Raw genomic sequence first — 5807 nt, 5'->3', positions numbered from 1 at the left:
GTTCTCAGACTGCTGAGACGCCGACTATAGTTCTCTGGCGAGAACGCGCTTTTCAAGTGCGTTATAGCCGAGACCTAAAAAGACAAGTAAAAGAAAGAAAAAAATGAAGGCACGTGAAAGAAAGAACAAGTAATGGCCAAGCCAAAAGGTCTCACCTAGGCAAGAGCTATTGACTTTGCCAATGTGTTTTGGCCATGTTGTACACTAATGTGGATGCTATTCAGCATGGCTAAGAGTAATTGGCGTAGAGGATGGTGTCATAGAGTGAAGTAGAGTGTGTTGGGGTAGAGTGGCATAAAGTGTTGTGTGTTGGAATGACATAGAGTGGGGTCGCATAGAACCATGAAGTGGAGTACAGTAGAGTGGACTTATGTAGAGTGCATTGGCATAGAGTTTTGCAGAGTATTATGGCATAGAGCGCAGTGACATAGAATCCTGCAGTGTAGAATGCAGCGCTGTAGAATGTAGTGGCATAGATTAGAGTGTTCTATGGTAGGGTGCAGAGTGGTGTGGCACAGAGTAGAGTGGCGCAGATTAGAGGGGCATAGAGTGCAGTGACGTAGAGTGGTGTAGAAGTGATGCAGAGGAGAATATAGTGCCGTAGAGTGCAGTGGCATAGACTGCAGTGGTGTAGAGTGGAGTACTGCTAAGTGCAGTGGCTTAGAGTGGAGTGATGCAGAGCAGATTGCCGTAGAGTGTATTGCCATATAATGCAGTAGTGAAGGGTAGAGTGTCGTAGAGTGCACTGTCATAGAGTAGAGTAAAGTGGCATGGAGTGGAGTGATGATGAGTGGAGTGCCGTAGAGTGCATTGTCATATAATGCAGTAGTCCAGGGTAGAGTGTCGAGAGTGCATTGGCGTTGAGTGAACTGGTGTAGAGTAGAGAAAAGAGGCGCTAAGTGCAGTGGCATTGAGTACAGTGGTGCACAGTAGAGTGCAGTGGCGTAAAGTGCAGTGGAGTGGACTGCTGTAGACTATGCAAAGAATTAGGGACCCCCTCTAAAAGGTATTCTTTTTAAGGTCAGGGAGAAGAGGGGAACTGCTGTAGACTGCATTGGCATAGAGTGTTGCAGAGTATGGTGGGGTAAAGTGCAGCGGCATAGAATTCAGCGATGTATAATGCAGCATTGTAGAATGCAGTGGCATAGATTAGAGTGGTGCATAGAAGAGTGCAGTGGCTTAGAGAGTAGTGTTGCAAAAGAGTGTTGGTGGTGCAGAGTAGAGTGTTGTAGAGGGCATTGGCGTAGAGTGCAGTGGTATTGAGTACAACAGAGCAGAGTACAAAGCAGTGGCATAGAGTTCAGTGGAGTGGACTGGTGTAGACTGCATTGGCGTAGAGCTTGGGTACTCACAAACTTTCTCTCGGGGGCCAAATTTACAGTGTGGTTTGTGTTCGAGGGCCTCACCGGTGGGGGCGGGGTCAGTGGGGGAGGGGGCGGGGCTAGAGCAACAAAAAAACTGTGACCATGAGGTTGAACACAGGTCCCTGCAGCGGACGCCTTCGTCCACTGAGCTACCAGACCCGGTATATGGGTGTGTGTGTGTGTGTGTGTGTATATATATATATCTGCCTCCCTCCCTCCATCCCCCTCTCTCTCTCTCTCCCTCCCTGTCTCCCCCTGTCTCACTCACTCTGACTGTCACACTCCCTCTCCCTCTCTCCTTCCCTCTCCTTCCCTCTCCCTCCCTCTCCTCTCCCTTCCCTCTCATTTCCTCTTCTTCCCTCCCCACCCTCACTCCCCTCCCCCTCTTCTTTCCTCACTCCCCTTCCCTTACTCCCCTTCCTTCACCCTCACTCCCCTTCCCTCACTCCCTCTCTCCCTCCCTCCCCTTCCCTCACTCCCCTTCCCTCACCCCCTCACTAATCCACTTCCCTCACTAATCCACTTCCCTCACTAATCCACTTCCCTCACTAATCCACTTCCCTCACTCCCCTTCCCTCACCCTCGCTCCTCTTCCCCCTCTTCCTTCCTCACTCACTCCCCTCCCTCACTCCCTCCCTCCCCTCACTCCCTTCCCTAACTCCCTTCCCTCACTCCCTCCCCTTCCCTCACTCCCCTTCCCTCCCTCTCTTCCGTCACTCCCCTTCCCTCACTCCCTTTCCCTCCCTCCCCTTCTCTCACTCCCTTCCCTCACTCCCCTTCCGTCACTCCCTCCCTCACTCCCTCCCTCACTCTCTCCCCTCACTCCCTCTCCTTCACTCCCCTTCCCTCACTCCCTCCCCTTCCCTAACTCCCTTCCCTCACTCCCTCTCCTCCCTCCCTCCACTCCTCCTTTCCCTCCCTCCCCTTCTCTCACTCCCTTCCCTCACCCCCTTTCCCTCACCCCTTTCCTCACTCCCCTTCCCTCACTCCCCCTTCCCTCATTCCCTTCCCTCACTCTCTTCCCTCCCTCCCTCCCTCCTTCACTCCCCTCACTCCCTCCCCTTCCCTAACCCCCTTCCCTCACTCCTTCCCTTCCCTCACTCCCTTCCCTCCTCCCTTCCCCTCACTCCCCTTCCTCACTCCCCTTCCCTCACTATCCACTTCCTCACTAATCCACTTCCCTCACTAATCCACTTCCCTCACTCCCCTTCCCTCACCCTCGCTCCTGTTCCCCCTCTTCCTTCCTCACTCCCCACTCCCTCTCCCTCCCCTCACTCCCTTCCCTAACTCCCTTCCCTCACTCCCTCCTCTTCCCTCACTCCCCTTCCCTCCCTCTCTTCCGTCACGCCCTTCCCTCCCTCCTCCCTCCCCTTCCCTCACTCCCCTTCCGTCACTCCCTCCCCTCACTCTCTCCCCTCACTCCCTCTCTCCTTCACTCCCCTTCCCTCACTCCCTCCCTTCCCTAACTCCCTTCCCTCACTCCCTCTCCTTCCCTCCCTCCCTTCCCCTCCCTCACCCCTTTCCCTCCCTCCCCTTCTCTCACTCCCTTCCCTCCCCCTTTCCCTCACCCCCTTTCCCTCACCCCCTTTCCCTCACTCCCCTTCCCTCATTCCCTTCCCTCACTCTCTTCCCTCCCTCCCTCCCTCCTTCACTCCCCTCACTCCCTCCCCTTCCCTAACCCCCTTCCCTCACTCCTTCCCCTTCCCTCACTCCCTTCCCTAACTCCCTTCCCTCACTCCCCTTCCCTCCCTCCCTTCCGTCACTCCCCTTCCCTCCCTCCCTTGCTCCCCTTCCTTCACTCCCTCCCTCCCCTCACTCCCTTTCCCTCCCTTTCTCTCCCTCCCCTTCTCTCCATCCCCTTCTCTCCCTCCCCTTCTCTCACTCCCTTCCCTCACTCCCTTCCGTTACTCCCCTTCCCTCCATCCCTCCCTCACTCCCTTTCCCTCACTCCCTTTCCCTCACTCCCTTTCCCTCACTCCCTTTCCCTCACTCCCTTTCCCTCACCTCCCTTTCCCTCACTCCCCTCCCCTCACTCCCTCCCCTCACTCTCTCCCCTCACTCCCTCCCTCCTTCACTCACCTTCCCTCACTCCCTCCCCTTCCCTAACTCCCTTCCCTCACTCCCTCTCCTTCCCTCACTCCCTTGCCTTCCTCCCCTCCTTCCCTTCCCTCCCTCCCTTCCCTCCCTCCCTTCCCTCCCTCCCTTCCCTCACTCCCTTACCTCACTCCCTTACCTCACTCCCTTACCTCACTCCCTTCCCTCACTCCCTTCCCTCACTCCCCTTCCCTCCCTCCCTGCCTCTTCTTCCCTCACTCCCTTCCCCCTTCCCTCACTCCCTCCCCTCACTCCCTCCCCTCACTCCCTCCCCTCACTCCCTTTCCCTCACTCCCTTTCCCTCACTCCCTTTCCCTCACTCCCTTTCCCTCACTCCCTTTCCCTCACTCCCTTTCCCTCACTCCCTTTCCCTCACTCCCTTTCCCTCACTCCCTTTCCCTCACTCCCTTTCCCTCACTCCCTTACCATCACTCCCTTACCATCACTCCCTCCCTCACTCCCCTTCCCTCACTCCCCTTCCTTCACTCTGTCTCCCTCTGTCGCCCTCCGTCGCCCTCCTCCCTCTGTCTGTCTCCCTTTCTCTGTTTCCATGTCTCGGTCTTCCTTTCCCTCCCTCTCCCTCTGTCTCTGTCCCTCTACCTCCCTCTGTCATCTCACCCTGCCTGTGTGTCATCTGGGCTGAGCCAGCTTCCCCAACCAGCTTCCCCAGCGCGCACAGACACACAGCCCCACCCGAGCACTTAACAGGTCTTTAAAAAGACCATTTGCATGTGAATGGGGCTTTGCTTTATCTCACCCCCTCTGAGCGCCCCTGCAGCTCCACTCTGCCTCGCTGGAAATAATCGCCCGGCCCTACAGAGCAGCAGAGTCTCTCTGACTCCGAGTGTCTCTGCAACCAGCAGTGTTTGCAGACACTCTTTGAAAATGCTTTTTTAAAAACACAGGTACAATGTCTCATGGTCCGCGGGCCGCCACGGAAGGCTTGCCGGGCCGCTGCCGGTTCGCGGGCCGTACTATGAGTACCCGTGGCGTAGAGTGTTGCAGAGTATGGTGGCGTAGAGTGCAGTAGTGTAGAATTCAGCAGCGTACAATGCAGCATTGGGGAATGCAATGGCGTAGATTAGAGTGCTACATAGTAGAGTGCAGTGTCATAGAGAGTAGTGTTGCAAAAGAGTGTCGTAGTATGTATTGGGTTAGAGGAGTGGCGTAGGGTCCAGTGGCGTTGAGTACAGTGGTGCAGTAGCGTAGGGTCCAGTGGCGTGGAGTGGACTGGTGTAGAGTGTTGCAGATTATGGTGGCATTGAGTGCAGTCGCATAAAATTTAGTAGCGTACAATGCAGCGTTGTAGAAGGCAGTGTCATAAATTAGAGTGGTGCATAGCAGAGTGCAGTGGTATTGAGTGGAGTGGTGCAGAGTGGAGAGGCATATAGGGAAGTGGTGCAGAGTGGAGTGGCATAGAATACAGTGAGACAGAGTGTAATGGTGCAGAATAGAGTGGCATAGGGTGGAATAGAGTGGCATAGGGTGGTGCAGAGTAGAGTGCAATGGCGTAGAGAGCAGTGATGTAGACTACAGTGGTGCAGAGTAGTGTGTAGTTGCGTAGAGTGCAGTGGTTTAGAGTAGAGTGGCATAGAGTGGAGTTGCGCAGGGTGAAGTAGAGTACAATAGCATAGAGTAGATTGTTTCAGAGTAGAGTTAAGTGGTGTAGAGTGGAGTGGTGCAGAATAGAGTGGCATACAGTGCAGTGGCATAGGGTGGTGCAGAGTAGAGTGCACTGGCGTAGAGAGCAGTCACATAGACTACAGTGGCGTAGAGTGGAGTGGTGCAGGGCAGTATGAAGTGGCATAGAGTGGAGTGGGGCAGGGTAGAGTGCAGTGGTGTAGAGTAATGGGGAAAAGTAGTGTAGAGTGCAGTGGCATAGAGTGGAGTGGTGCAGAGTAGATAGTGCATTGGCATAGAGTCCAGTGGCATACAGTGCAGTGTTGCACAGTGGAGTTTGCAGAGTAGATTGGAGTGGTGTAGAGTAGACTGGCATAGATTTGCGCCAGTGGTTTCCTGTGCTCGGCACTGGCACCTTATTGTCAACACCAGCACTTATAGCAGTCTGCCACATGGTGCCACTGTGTAATTTAGAGATGAGCACAACATCAGTTGTTTATTAATAGAATACACATTAAAACAACAAATATGTGCACCCAAGTCGATCTTAAGGTTTTGGAGGCCTTGAAGTGTCTGAATTGACACATGTGTAGCAGTATGATGGTTAGTAGTTGTGTAGGTACTGTTGTTGGCAGCACTGGTGGGAAAATGGGTAGTGCAAGCTTCAGTGGCCTCCTGGCGAGAGCCCTGGCACTTACGTTTTTACAAATTAAGCACTGGCTACATTGG

Source organism: Lissotriton helveticus, chromosome 9 (genome assembly GCF_964261635.1).
Source record: "Lissotriton helveticus chromosome 9, aLisHel1.1, whole genome shotgun sequence".
NCBI lineage: Eukaryota > Metazoa > Chordata > Amphibia > Caudata > Salamandridae > Lissotriton > Lissotriton helveticus.
Note: the sequence above shows the minus strand (reverse complement) of the source record.